Source organism: Loxodonta africana, chromosome X (genome assembly GCF_030014295.1).
Source record: "Loxodonta africana isolate mLoxAfr1 chromosome X, mLoxAfr1.hap2, whole genome shotgun sequence".
In the NCBI taxonomy this organism is placed as follows: domain Eukaryota; kingdom Metazoa; phylum Chordata; class Mammalia; order Proboscidea; family Elephantidae; genus Loxodonta; species Loxodonta africana.
Window position 1 is genome coordinate 34,906,430 of NC_087369.1, and position 13,172 is coordinate 34,919,601.

Genomic DNA, 13,172 nt, shown 5'->3' on the forward strand with positions numbered 1-13,172 from the left:
AAAGACTGGAGGTTAGAGTCCACCCAAAGGCACCTGGGAAGAAAGGCCTGGCCATCTGCTTCTGAAAAAAAATCAACGATTGAAAACGATATAGATCACGTGTGTCACCATGAGTTGGAATCAACTCGACAGCAACCGGTTTTTGGTTTTTTATTCCACAGTAAATTTCCCTATATCCTCAATCACTCCTCTCCCAGTCCTAACTGAAATCTGGCTTTGTCCTGAGGCCCCTGTCCCTTTGTGGGTCTCTCAAGTGGAAGTGCTCCATTTCCCACTCGCAGGGTATCAGGTTGGGAGTGAGGCAGGTCCCTATGTAACTCTTCATTCTTCTTCCAGACCATTCCTTATCTTGGTATAAAAGCTTTGGCTTTTGAGACTCATACAGTGCAACTATGCCACCCCCTAAGAGCCCTGATGATGCAATGATTAAGCGCTCAGCTGCTAACCAAAAGGTTAGTGGTTTGAACCCACCCAGCAGCTCCTCAGGAGAAAGACCTGGTGATCTGCTTCGGTGAAGATTACACTCAAGAAAACCCTTTGGGGTAATTCTACTCTGTCACATGGGGTCACTATGAGTTTAAATCAGCTCAACAGCACACAACAACAACAACAAATTTCCTCGTTTCTGTTATCTTCCAGTCTCCTAGTCACTCCTCCTTAGTCAGGGATTGTCACTGTTTTCTCTCCACCTCAGTCTGGCCATCATCTTATGGACTTCATCCAGGTAGATAACAAATCATTCCTTTCCTTTCAAGTTCTTCATTTTGTCTTCTTCCATGGCTTTCTCCTACACTCCACTCCATTCACCCACTCCCATGGCCTTCCTCTGAAACTTGTCACTCTTAGAATTGCATCACCTGTGAAATTCTATGTTCACACAGCCCACTCTGACTGCCATCTTGTAAATTCCCCTCTCTCATTCAGTTACTCCCACCACACCTATTGGTCAACCTCCAGAGACCTCTCCTCACTTGACCCATGAATTCCTCCCTAAAAATCCCTATCTTCCTTTTTCTATCTAGCTTATATTCTGCGGTCCATAACTCTAGCCTCTCCTTACCAGAATCCTTAACATCCTTTTTCCATCGTCTTTCCATCAAATCCATGTGCCAAAATTCCATTCTTGGATGAATCCAACTTCTTGTTTTCTGTTTGCATCTGGGCAGCTGGAGAAAGTAACACCACCACTGTGATCATAGTTCCATGATGTCTAACTCCACCTGAGCCCACCCTCTCTCATCCCTGGCTATGTTCACGTGATGGTTTCCTTCTTTCTTTATTCTCTACTGATTATTTCCTTCTCATAGGGTTTCACCCATCATTTCCTGTCTAGACCACTTTCAGCCACAGGACTGTATCCAGCACCTAAGTATTTCTAACACAACTCCAGTCGGTTTTTATTATCTGGGCGGCACAGTGGTTAAGCGTTTAATGGCTACCAAAAGGTGGGTGGTTCAAATCCACCAGCTGTGACTTGGGAACCCTACGGGGCAGTTCTACTTTGTCCTATGGGGTTGCTATCAGTCAGAATCCACTCGATGGCAACAGGTTTGGTATTTGTCAAGTAAATGCTTATTGTTAACTACTAAAGTTCAGGGAAATTGATCTGGTATGAGAACATTTTCAGTAAGATCCTGGTTCTAGAACTCATGTGAATTGGCTTAGTGGTGAGCATTAATATGTACTAATTTTGACTTGATGAATGAAGCTTGCAATTCCAAATTATATCCAGAAAGTCTGTTTGGCTTTAAAAAAAAAAAAAAAGGCATTTGGCAGGACAGAATTTCAAATTCTTATGGAATCCAGACTTTTTGGAGCCATTCAGGCTGGATGAACTCCCAAAACAATTGCCCTGAGATAATCTTTAACCCTTAAGCCCTGAAACAAAAATAGCCCCTGAAATCTTCTTTAAACCGAACAATAATGTAGCTTAATTAGGAAAGAATGTCTACCTTGAGCATTGTGCTTTTTTAAAGATCTAGCTATATGGGATCAAATTGACAACAACACCTCAAGATAGAAAGCTTAGGGGGCAGTGAGTTTATGTTAATGGCAGAGGAACAATTTGGAAAAGAAGGATGAGAATGGTTGCAGAACCTGAACAATGTAATTAATATCACTGAATGGTACATGTAGAGATTGTTGAATTGGTGTATGTTTTGCTCTGTATATTTTCAACAACAAAAACAAAATTTTTTTTTTTAAAAGACTTTTGAGATTCTTCAGTACAAATGAAAATATTTGAGCCTGTACTTTAACAAGCAGAAGAAGCCTGAGACTTATTTTGGGTTACCCAGTGGCATTCTGAGACTTGATTCAATGCAGTTTAGAGGCCGATTGAAGAAAATGGGTTATGTGGTTATCCTCAACCAACAATAGCACCACAGGCACGTAATAAAGTGTAGGTGGGGCTGAAGAATGAGTACGGGATTTGAATACGGTGCACCAATCTTGCAAATCCCTGCTAACTCCCAGAGCGAGTTACAATTTGCTGTATGTCAAGTGAGTGGTAGAACGGCTGTATTCATTCATTGTGCATGATCTCTAAATCTCTTGGGGAAGGGAAGGAAGTTTAAAAATTCTTGATTTTGTACTGACTCTTCAGTTTGCAGAATATAGATTCAATAGCAAACACTTGCACCTTGCTCCACTGGATGAAGCCCCTCAGATACTGTTTCCAGATGACAAGTCTTCTCTCATCGAACATGTTTAGCAAGGGGAGCAACACACCTTAAAAATGCATACCAAAGGAATTTAATCACAGGCTAAAGACTTCTGGGGTGAGGCTGGGTAGCACAATCCTGCCCTGTTCACCATTACAGATTTATTTCATGGATTCTGCAGAGCGACGCCTCACATGGCAGTGAGGATGCTTGGCAAGGGCGTTAGGATGTCTCTGATCCCCCAGGCAGCGTTTCTGCCTCAACAGGTCGCAAGCCTCCATGGCCGCCTTTGATGAAGCCATTTATCTTGGTGCCAGCAGCAGGATGTGGGAACAGTGTGCAGGGAAAGGTATGCAATGGATTATGTGTGCTTTTGTGGAGTCAGGGGATTATTATTGACAATCAGCTTGGAGAAGATTTAGTTATATGTCTTCCTGCACAAGGCTGCTGCAAACAATGAAAGTTAGGAAAATAAAAGAAAACAAAATAAAAACCGTTGCCATTGAGTCAATTCCGACTCACAGCGACCTTATAGGACAGAGCAGAAATGCCCCATAGGGTTTCCAAGGAGCGCCTGGCAGATTCAAACTTTCGACCCGTTGGTTAGCAGCCATAGCACTTAACCACTACACCACCAGCGACCCTATAAGACAGAGTAAAACTGCCCCCACACGGTTTCCAAGGAGTGCCTGGTGAATTTGAACTGCCAGCCTTTTGCTGATAGAGTTTGTTTTATGTATCTTGCAGCCCTGTCATTGGGTGCATAAATATTTAATATGGTTATATCTTCTTGGTGTATTGTCCCTTTAATCACTATATAGTGTCCTTCCTTATCCTTTCTGATGGATTTAACTTTAAAGTCTATTTTGTCAGAAATTAATATTGCCACTCCTGCTCTGTTTTGTTGTTTGCTTGATATATTTTTTTCCATCCTTTGAGTTTTAGTTTGTTTGTGTCTCTAAGTCTAAGGTGTGTCTCTTGTAGGCAGCAGATAGATGGATCTTGTTTTTTAATCCTTTCCGCCACTCTCTGTCTCTTTATTGGTGCATTTATTCAGGGTAATTATTATTATTTTTTTGGATAGGTATGAATTTAGTGCTATCATTTTGATGTCTTTTTGTGTGTGTTGACAGTTTCTTTTTCCCACTTGATTTTATGTGCTGAGCAGATTTTCTTTATATATTGTTCTTTCCTCATGTTTGTTGTTGTTAATTTTGTTTGTGCTGAGTCTGTATTTTTCCCTTGTATTTTATTTTGATGAGTAGGATAGTTTGTCTCCTTTGTGGTTACCTTATTATTTACCCTTATTTTTCTAAATTTAAACCTAATTTTTATTTCTTTGTATCGCCATATCTTCTTCTCCACATGGAAGGTGTATGATTACATTTCTTAGTCCCTCTTTATCATTTTAGTGTTGTCTTCTCTTATATAATAACATCACTGTTACACTGTTTTGAGCTTTTTTTTTTTAAATCTTGCTCTGTGTTTTTGGATTTCCCTGTCTGGGTTGACTTCTGGTTGCTCTGCCCAGTGTTCTAGTCTTGGGTTGATACCTGATATTATTGATTTTCTAACCTAAAGGACTCCCTTTAGTATTTCTTGTAGTTTTGGTTTGGTTTTCACGAATTCCCTCAACTTGTGTTTATCTGGAAATGTCTTAATTTCACCTTCATATTTAAGAGACAGTTTTGATGGATATATGATTCTTGGCAGGCGATTTTTTTCCTTCGATTTTTTAAATATGTCATCCCGTTGCCTTCTTGCCTGCATGGTTTCTGCCGAGTAGTCCGAGCTTATTCTTATTGGCTCTCCTTTGTAGGTGACTTTTCTTTTATCCCTCGCTGCTCTTATAATTGTCTCTTTATCTTTGGTTTTGGCAAGTTTGATTATAATATGTCTTGGTGACTTTCTTTTAAGATCTACCTTATGTGGATTTCGATGAGCATCTTGGATAGATATCCTCTCATCTTTCACAATATCAGGGAAGTTTTTTGCCAACAAATCTTCAACAATTTTCTCTGTATTTTCTGTTATCCCTCCCTGTTCCAGTACTCCAGTCACTTGTAGGTTATTTCTCTTGATAGAGTCCCACATGATTCTTAAGGTTTCTTCATGTTTTTAAATTCTTTTATCTGATTTTTCTTCAAATATATTAGTGCCAAGTGATTTATCTTCAAGTTCAGAAATGCTAGCTTCTGCTTGGTCAATTCTGCTCCTCTGACTTTCTATTGAGTTGTCTAATTCTGTAATTTTATTGTTAATCTTCTGAATTTCTGACTGCTGTCTGTCTATGGATTTTTCCAGCTTATTAAGTTTTTCCTTATGTTCCTGAGTAATCGTTCTAATTTCTTCAGTTGCTTTATCTGTGTGTTCCTTGGCTTGTTCTGTGTATTGCCTCATTTCCTTCCTGATGTCTTGAAGGGTTCTGTATATTAAACTTTTATATTCTGCATCTGGTAATTCCAGGAATGCACTTTCATCTAAAAGATCCTTGGATTCTTTGTTTTGAGAGCCTGTTGAGGTGATCCTGGTCTGTTTCTTTATGTGACTTGATATTGACTGTTGTCTCCGAGCCATCTCTAAGTTATTGTATTAGTTTATGCTTGCTTACTGTGTCGTAGCTGCTTCCTTTGTTTTGTTTTAGTATACCCCTATGGGTTGTTTGAGTGAGCTAGCTTGATTATTTTCGCCTTTGGAGCTCTGGTGTCCTGTCCCCAGTTGGCTAGAGCTGTTATCAGGTATATCAGTCTAGGAGTCCATTCAGTTTTCTTGTATGAATTCAGCTCAGTTTTCCAGGTAGCTGATATCAAGTGTGTGGTACAGGCTCTGTCCTACAGTCTTAGAGGGGCAGGGGTGATTGGCATATATACCGGTATCTGATTGCAGCAGGGGGTCATGCTCTGAACAAGGCAGGGGGCTGAGAACCGACCCCCAAGTATCTCTGAGAAAAACAAATCCCTGTTCCCTAGAGTGTGCTGGTGGTGGGTTCTGCAGAGGGACCATGGGCACCCAAAGTTTTTGGTTGTGAGGACTGGGAGGTACCAGTTATCTTTGGACCCCTGCTGCAGGTGGCTGGGTGAACTGAGTGGAGCTACCAGTCCTTAGGTCCTTGATGTGGTAGGTGAGGACTTCGTTTAATAGGCAAAGCAATGTCAAAGGTAAAACACCTACCTCTCCACTGCACCGCTGAAGTGGTTGGAGTTTGCCAACAAGGGGCTATTCTCCTGAAATAGGCCCACACAGGTCCATGCAGAAGGGAAAGGTGCTCAAGGTCCACGAACGGTTTATGTCTGGACAGGAGCCTCTTCTGTCCTGAGCTCCCCTGGTTAATGGAGCTGGTAAATTATCTTTTCCCCCCAGTTGCAAATTTTTTCCTTCCCCAAGGCCGGGAGGATGGCTCTAGGTGCTCACCAGGGTGTATCTCAGGCCCAGGGATTCAGCCACTGAAGCCGTGAACTGCCAACCTTTTGGTTAGTAGCTGTAGCTCTTAACCACTATGCCACCAGGGTTTCCAGTTAGGAAAATAAGGAGTTATTTCATCTTTAGAAGCTCTGGTGGTGCAACAGTTAAGGACTCAGCTGCTAACTAAAAGGTTGGTGATTTGAACCCACCTGAATAGGATGGTAGTGGAAAAAAAAAAGTGGCTCCACAGGAGAAAGATCTGGCAATCTGCTGTCCTAAAGATTATAGATAAGAAAACCCTATGGGGCAGTTCTACTCTGTCACTTAGGGTTGCCGTGAGTCAGAACTGACTCGACGGCACCCAACAACAGCAACAACATTTCATCTTTGAAGTCCTTGAGTGGTGGAAATGGTTAACTCACTAGGCTGCTAACTGAAAGATTGGAATTCACCCAGCAGTGTCTCGCAAGAAAGCCCTACTATCTCCTTCCAAAAGGTTAGCCATTAAAAACCTCATAGAGCACCGTGCTACTCTGACATACGTAGAATCTCCCTGAGTCAGAGTTGACTTGACAGCAACCGGGTTTTTTTTTTTTCATCTTAGCTCGTTGCCACTCCCGGAGGGTGTTTTGGTCAGGAGAGACTGTAAAACAGTTTCTGTTGGGCACTGTATCCAAGTGATGAAAGGGCTCAACCAAAAATTTGAGCATTATGTCTGTGGTCTGCCCTTTTGGGTCACGCATCTGTGAAAACCGTGGAACCCATGGTCAAAATACTGAACAACTTACATAGTACTATTTGTATAGAGCCTGTATCAGTTAACCTTTGCTGTGTAATGAACTTTTCCTAAAACTTGACGGCTTGAAACAGCAATCATTTATTTAGCTCACAACTCAGCGGGCTGCCTGGGCTGGCTCTACTGATTTATTCTGGTCTCTTTCATGAGTCTGCAGTTAGCTGGAAGGTAAGCGGGAGGCTGGATGATGCAGGATAGCCTCCCTCACATGTCTGGCAGTAGGCTGGATGACTAGGGTTCTCCTCCACGTGACCTCTTACCTCCTAGAAGGCTAGTTCAAATTCCTGCACAGGGTGGCCTCAGGATTCCAAGCACAGCAATAAAGCAACTCCAATATGTATGGGCTTTTCATACTCTGCTTGGGTCATGTTGGCTATTGTCCCATTAGTCAAAGCCAGTCACATGGCCAGATTCAAGGGATGGAGAAAAAGACTGCACATCTTGATGGGAAGACTTGCAACATCTAAATTGCAAGGGATTGGATAGGAGAGTGGGAGAGGATTTGTGGCCATTTTTACAATCCACCACAGAGCCATTTAGAATTTGCAAAGCATTTTCATATGCATTAATTCTCACTACAATCGTGTAAGACAGAAACTATGATTCCCTTTGACAGATGAGTAACCAGGCTCAGAGAACCTGAGTAGCGCTCACTGTCTTAATTATTTAGTTCTGCTATAACAGAAATACCACACACAAGTGGGTGGCTTTAATGAACAGAAATTTATTTTCTCACAGTTTAGGAGGCTAGAAGTCTGAATTTAGGATGCCGGCTCTAGGGGAAGTTTCTCTCTGTCTTGTCCACTGAGGGGGAAGGTCCTTGGCAATCATGTGACGTGGATCTTCCCCTCCATTTGTGCTTTCTTGCTTGCTTAATCTGCTTTTATGTCTCAAAAGGTATTGATTTAAGGCACACCCCACGTTAATACTACCTCATTAACATAACAAAGAAAACCCATTCCCAAATAGAACTATAACCATGGGTAAAAGGATTAGGATTTACAACATACATTTATGTGGGAACACAAATCAATCCATAACACTTCTTCAGGTAACAAGCAGCATCATTCTTGCTCCACACCACAGCAGCCTGAACTGGGAAAATTGAGAAACCCTCTGTTATATCATTAGCTCTAAAATCATATCCTTGGTATCTCAGCATTTTTTAAATTTTTTTTTTTTTTGCTTCTTTTATCAAGTGGTTCCCAAATTTAATGAGAATCTGAGTCAGCTCTTGGCACTGGCTAGAATGCAGATTCCAGGGCCTCCATCAGAGGTTCTGGTTCTTCTGCTGAAGAGGAATCTGCATTTTTAACAGGCAGCTCCAGGAGATCCTGATGCAGGTGGCCTGAACTCCTCACTTTGGAAACAATGGCTTATATTATGATACTGGGTGCTCCCAACATGGTGCATTTTCATGCTGAAGTGGAAAGCCTGCATACCACAATCCCTTTGGTCAGCTTTCTAGCTCTATGAGTTAACAAATTGGGACAGTTACTTAGCTTCTCTGAGCAGTTGTCTTGACATCCACAAAATAAGAATAAAAAAATACCCTCATAGGACTGATGTGAAGATCAAATGAATAGCCTATGAAGCACCAAGGAGCCCTTGGATGGTTTTGACAGTTAACGGGATTGGCTGTTACCTAAAAGGTTAGAGGCTGGAGATTCCTCTGAGGTGCCTCAGAAGAAAGGCCTGGAGACCTAGTTCCAAAAAAATTAGCCATCACAAACCCTATGGGACACAGCTCTACTCTGATACACATGGGATCGCTGTGAATTGGAATTGGCTTGATGGTGACCGGTTTGGTTTTTTGGTTTAGGAAACACTGAGCCTGGAGCCTAGTAGATGCTCAGTAAGGGCTACTTTTCTTCTCTTTTCATCCTGAGAAACTGTAGAACCAGTGGATAAAGCAAATCTATGAGAAGTGGAAAAAAAACTTTTTAGAACGCATTGCAGACTTGTACTGTTAATGCCCATAAATAAGAAATGATGGTCAAATATTCATCAGCACCTCAGAAAGCCCATAGCTATGTTAGAGAAAAAAAGAGGTATCAGATTCTTCAGAAGCCTAGGAATCATGACTGGAAACAGTGACAGGCCCTGTAGGCAACAGCTGTTGTCATTAGAGACCAACTATACGTGCAAGAGGCACAGAAGGTCTGGTCATGCCTCAACCCCTCCAGTCTTTTCGAAATCGCTGCAAACTTCCAGTGTCAGCACTATTGTCTATATGTCCCCAGACAATGACAAAATGTATTAAAAAAATGTATAATGAGTCTATATTAAGACCTGGCCTTACCCAAGTGAAGTGCGTCAATAATGCAGACGGAATCCTCACAAAATATTTCCTTGTAATAATTTAAACGAAGGATCTTAAACATGACAACATGCAGTATGCTATTTCTAGATCCGGTGGGTGCTTTTTTGAAGCTTCTGTGTTAAAATGATGAGCAAATTGCTTGTTTCCTGTGGTTTTGCTATTTCTGTCCTTTCCCCCCTATTTTTTCCACTTCTCCCGTTGGATCTCCATCCAGTCTGTTTCCCTTTTTTATTTGTACCATCTGTCTTTGTAAATCTTATAATTTTCTTTCTTTGTTCTTTCTTCCCTGTTAAAAAAACAAAGTCCTTTTTATTGAAATCACCGGAATCCAATTTAAAATGTGTGCTTTGATTCTGTTTTACAGTCTTTGCAGCTCTAGCTGTGGTCATCGTCTTCACCAGCAGGTGGAGCACATCTCCTACGGTAAACACCACCTTAGGGCGGAGGGGGGCGGTTCTCTCCCATCTGTCATTCGTGCTGCAGTGAAATAGTAGTTGGAAGCTGGTATAATACAAAGCACAACTCCTAATCTTGGCTAGACTAGAGCATAGACTTTTCTGACTCATGTCAGCAATGCACGGCTTAACGGCAGCTGATCTAGATAGGTGGTAGGTGAAAAATAATGAGGGTTTTGTGCATGCGTACAGGCGTATGTCTTTCTTCAAAGGGTTGGCAGCTTTGTGCCAAAGGTGCCTTTTCTTTCCCTCCTGTCTCTTGTCCCCATTTTCCCCTGAGATCTCCAGACTTCACTTCTCTGCTCTTTTTCCTTAGTGCCAAGGCTCCCGGTACACACCAACATGTGCTTATCTAAAGACCTTAAAGTAACATCATAGCCTGCTAGAACTGGAAGGAAACTTCCATATCATCTAATACTAAAAGCAATAGGCTCCAAGTTAAGAAAGGATTCATGCTGGGTTTGGGCCAGTCCTTGTCTTTTGATCAGATGGTTGTTTGTTGTTGTTATTGTTAAGCCATCATCCCCTAATGGTGGGCTCATGGCATAGGGAGTTTCCTGACTTGCCTGTTTTAACTAAAGCTACCTACCAGGCAATGCAGTCAAAAGGCCAATTTAATCTTCACATCAAATCAGCCACGTCTTTTAATTTTGTTACGTGTTGAGGAAATGCAAGTCAAGACCACAATGAGATGCCACTTTGTACTCACTAGGATGGCTATTATATATATAAAGAAGAAAGAAAAACAAAAATAATAAGTGTTGGTGAGGATGTAGAAAAATTGAAACACTCAGACATTGCTGGCTGGATTGTAAAATATTATCAGTGCTGTGGAAAACAATTTGGCAGTTCCTCAAAAAGTTAAATGTAGAGCTACCTTACCTGTTGCTGTCAAATCGATTCTGACCCATAGCAATCCTAGAGGACAGAGTAGAACTGCCCCATAGGGTTTCCAAGGAGCAGCCGGTGGATTTGAACTGCCAATCTTTTGGTCAGCAGCCTATCACTTAACCGCTTCACCACCAGGGCTACTTATGACCCAGCAATTCCACTCTTAGGTATATGCCCAAGAGACTTGAAAGCGTGTACTCAAACAGATACTTGTACATCATTGTTCATTGCTGCACTATTCACAATTGCCAAAAAGGTGGAAACAACCCAAGTGTCCATCAACAGATGAATGGATAAATAAAATGTGATTTTATATACACAATGGAAATAAAGTTCTGATACATGCTATGTATGAAATACCTAGAATGGGTAAATTCATCGAGACAAAAGAAGAGTAGTAGTTATCAGGGTATGGGGGGAGGACAGAATGGGAAATTAAAAAAAAAAAGATAGTCCAAAAGTTGTGATTCTCCAATATGTCGATTATGACCTTCATGCCATCTGCATTTAAATGTGCCAAGGAAAAGATTACAGGCAGTTCTTGACTTATGACATATTCGAGTTACGACAAACCACACTTAATGACTGTCTGTTTCCACAAAGAGGCAAAGTCCATGCCTGGTTTCATGGGATTTAAAGGCAGAATCACACTGCTGCTTGGAAGAAATGCTGCTGAATTTAAATTGAAACATTTTTGTTTGGTTGTGTACTGTTCTGAAAACCCACGAACATTTGAAAATACTGACAAAAATAAGCTGCCAGTCTACTACAGACATAATTCCAAGGTCTGAATGACGATTGTTGTATATGAAGATTGGTTTTTAAATTGTTCCATCACAGAAGTGCGCACCTACTGCCTTGAAACGAGCATTCCTTTCATCTGTTGGTACAAGCAAACGTCATCCTGGACATCTGCCCCAGGACATCTTCCTCTTGTAGATGATATAAATCAAGATGTGGAAGAGATGTACCTACCTTCCAATATGACAGCTGTGATTCAGCCTATGGATCAAGGTGCAATCACCACCTTCAAGGCATACTACCTTCAGACGACGTTTGCTTGTACCAACAGATGAAGGGACGTAACGTTATGTGATTTCTGGAAGAATTATAATATTCTTCCGTGTATCTGGAACATTGCATCTTCCTGGGAGGAAGTTATGGGCAAACACATGCAGGGGATATGGAAAAATTGCTGAGTTACATGAACACACTCCAAGCATTGGATCAGGATAATATGATGGAAGAGATCGGAGGAAAAACTGTCCATATGGAAAGAATGCTGAATTTGGAACTTGGTATCACTGATGTGGAATAGTTCTTAGATCACGAAGAAGCGGAATTGACAGATCAGGACTTAATGGATTTTGAAGAGGAAAGAAATGCTGAAGAAGACAGAAATAATGAGGAAGAGGAAAGAGAGAAGTTGCTAAACAATTTCACAGTGAAAGGATTAGCTGGAGTTTTTTCTAAACTAAATTAGGGGCTTCAGTTGCTTGAAAACAGACCCAAACGCTGATTGCTTTGCTGAAGTCTATAGGCAGATTCGGGAAGCAGTGAGATGTTACAGTGAAATATATGAAGAAAAAAAAGAAGAGGACCATACAGACAAGTCTCACTAATTCTCTGACTAGAAACACCATCCCCATTCCCAGGGATAATCCAGACGATCCAGAACCTTCCACAAATGGAGTTATTACTGCAGCTGACAAAATGCCAACATCGTCCAACTCTTCTTCATCCTCCGAGTAAGTTTTTATGATTTGTGTATGTTTTTATGTATCTATGTATTATTAATATACATACATTAAAAAATATATATCTGTAAGGTTTTATGTCATATTTCCAACCCCCAGAGACAAATAAAGATCACATCTATGAAAGTACTGATAATAAAAGGTAATTATAATGAAAACTAAAAAAAAAAAAATGAGGTATTCAACTTAACATCAGACTCAACTTACAACAGAGTTATCAGAACGGAACCAGTGTAAGCTGGGGACTACCTATATTAAGGTTGGTAATAGTATTGCTTCCTTGTTCTTCAAGAGTCTGATCAAGCACCCCTTTGACAAAGACTTTTTATGTGTTTTCATCAGTGCAGATCCAAAATCAAGAACAATTAGTTTGGTGGTTAAGATGAAAGGATCTGGGAAAAAAAGTATGAGAAGTCACTACAAACAACTGTTCTCTTGCCATACACATATTTGAAGATTCTGACATTTATTATCTATAGCTTGAGGCTTTGTACCAAAAAGCCAAATTAATTACAGCTTAGAATTGAAGATTAGTGTAAAAACGTAAAGATTCGCCTAATTCCAAGATGTTTTCCAAGTTTCTCTGAGCTGGGACTTAGGGGTTTGTGGCAAAGACTGCTAGGTGTCACCTGGTATCAATTCTTCCTTTTCCTTTTATAACAGAACCCTCGCTGTGTTCAAAATATTTAACGACTGCCCAAAGGCCACATTTCTCAACCTCCCTTTTGTATAGCTGTGGCAATGAAATATAAACAGAACTATTGTGTGGAATTTCTGGGATGGATGTTTAAAGGTGGCTGACTCATTTTGGAGGGAGTTTCTTCGTCTTTTTTTTGTTGTTGTTGTTCCTTCCTGCTGCCTTGAACGTGAGATGTGAGAGCTAGA